Source organism: Myotis brandtii, unplaced genomic scaffold, assembly GCF_000412655.1.
Source record: "Myotis brandtii unplaced genomic scaffold, ASM41265v1 scaffold389, whole genome shotgun sequence".
NCBI classification, from domain to species: Eukaryota; Metazoa; Chordata; class Mammalia; order Chiroptera; family Vespertilionidae; genus Myotis; species Myotis brandtii.
This window is the reverse complement of record NW_005364914.1, coordinates 2815443-2817893: the sequence shown is the minus strand read 5'-3', so window position 1 is coordinate 2817893 and position 2451 is coordinate 2815443. Positions and strand designations below refer to the sequence as shown.

General features: G+C 44.2%; 1 protein-coding gene across 1 annotated transcript in view; it reads left to right on the top strand.

Moving 5' to 3' along the window:
* LEMD3 (LEM domain containing 3) overlaps window positions 1-2451 on the top strand; it is an 87115-nt gene that overhangs the window by 74623 nt on the left and 10041 nt on the right. The window lies entirely within an intron of this gene.

Genomic DNA, 2451 nt, shown 5'->3' with positions numbered 1-2451 from the left:
GGGGATGTGCCCGCAACCCAGGTACATGCCCTTGACCGGAATCGAACCTGGGACCTTTCAGTCCGCAGGCCGACGCTCTATCCACTGAGCCAAACCGGTTTCGGCTTAAAATATATTTTTATTGATTTCAGAGAGGAAGGGAGAGGAAGAGAGAGAGAGAAACATCAATGATGAGAGAGAATCATTGATTGGCTGCCTCCTTCATGCCCCCTACTGGGAACCAAGCCCACAACCTGTGCATGTGTCCTTGACTAGAATCAAACCCAGGACGCTTCAGTCCATAGACTGATGCTCTATCCACTGAGCCAAACCAGCGAGGGCTAAACTATTTGTTTTAAACGGTGCATGCAAAAGGGCCGTTTGACAGTGGAAACAATTCAAAGCCAGTCAGACCTGATTACCTTAATGCCTGGTTATAAAGGTGTGGAGTCTTAGCCTGATTTCTTCATAGAGCTAGCAATTAGTACTCATGTATGCCTTTGAGGTTCTAGAAAAGGCCATTATTTTGTTCATAGGAATTTTTTTAAAAATGTTATAGTTTGTCTTGTTTTCTAAAGGTGAGATTTTCAAGACAAATCTAAAGACAGTTTCTTGCCCAAATAATAATCCATATTGTTCTTACATATTTATAGTAGTACTAGAGGCATGGTGCATGATATTTGTGCATGGAGGGGGTGGTTCCCTCAGCTCAGCCTGCACCCACTCCATTCGGGGACCCCTTGGGGGATGTCCGACCACCCAGGTATTGGGCCTAAACCGGAGGTCGGACACCCCTCTCACAATCTGGGACCGCTGGTTCCTAACCACTCGCCTGCCTGCTTGATTGCCCCTAACCCCTCTGCCTGCCTCTGCCTGCCTGCCTAATAGTCCCTAACTGCCCTCCCCTGCCGGCCTGATCTCGCTCCTAACTGTCCTTCCCTGCAGGCCTGATCTTGCCCCCAACTGCCCTCCTCTGCCGGCTAATTTGGGTCTGATTGGTCAGTTTCTATGCCAGTCAGCGCCAAAAGCTCCACCTCCTAGGCAGCCATTGGCTCCTTACATGGGTTCTGATTGGTCAGTTTCTATGCTAGTCAGCGTCTCTGGGCCTCTCAACCGGGCCTGATCAGAAAGTCGGGGCTGATCAGCAGCCCCTGTGGAGGCCTGGAGAGAAATGGAGGCGTGGCTGTTGGCCAGGCCTGGAGAGAAAGAGAGGCAAGTTCTGATCAATGGCTGCCACAGAGGCTATGGATCAGCCCCTGCCCCTCTCTCTGCAGGCCTCTCTCTGAGCCTGATCCACAGCCCGCTAGGCAGTCAGTGCTGGGTCAGGGCGCCCACAGCTTCCGGTCTGATCGAGCCTTCGGTCATTAAGACCCTGGCTTTTTATTATATAGATGATTTACTTTAAGTGTGTTAAATTGGATGCTCTATAAACGCTAAGATTTAAAACTTCAGACTGTTATTTTTACTTTGTCATTTTCTTTAGGAAAAGACTGTTCAAATGTGATAAAATACAACTTTGTCAGTTATAGTAGTGGTAATACTATAATTCATGTAATTCATGTAATACAATAACATGAATTGATATAATTTTTAAAGTGTTCTACTTTTTAATTAAAAAATGTTTTTATTGATTTTAGAGAGAGAGGAAGGTAGAGAGAGAGTCACATTGACTGGCTGCCTCTTGCAACCTCCCCCCTACTGGGGATTGAACCCCCAACTCGGGTATGTGCCCTGACCAGGAATCAAACCGGTGACCCTTTGGTGCATGGGATGACATTCAACCAACTGAGCCACACCAGCCAGGGCCCTAGTACTTCTTATATTACTGTTTCATCAAAGTTTTGGTGTATTAAACATGCCAAGTACTGAGTTATCTTGCATATCTTTTGCCTCATGTAGCTCTAATAGAGAATTTAGTTTTAGTATTAATTTTATGCCATTAAATGTATAGTCTATCTAAATATAACTAAGTGACTCTGATATAGCTTTTTAAAAATATTAATACATAAAATAAGTTTTGCTTTCATTAAATGTATCTTACCAGATATTATGCCGTATAAATCTGGCTGTATAATGAGGGGTTTTGGTAGTTTATGTAAAAAGATAGTTTTATTAACAAGCTTAATGTTTCTTCCCTTATGAATGCTATGACTTAATTGTAAAGATACATGGCTGAAGGGTTGTTAATTATAGTAGTCATATGAATTCACTACCACTACAAACTATTGTTATTTAATATTATTTTTAAATAATTGACCTTATTGAATTTTTAGTTCAATTTCTAAAAGGTAGTTGTTTATAAATTAGATGATTATATGATACTAGAGGCCCGGTGCACAAAAATTTGTGCACTCGGTGGGGAGGGGGGGTCCCTCAGCCCGGCCTGTGCCCTCTCGCAGTCTGGGACACCTCGGGAGATAACGACCTGCTGGCTTAGGCCTGCTCCCGGGTGGCAGAGGGCAGGCCCAATCC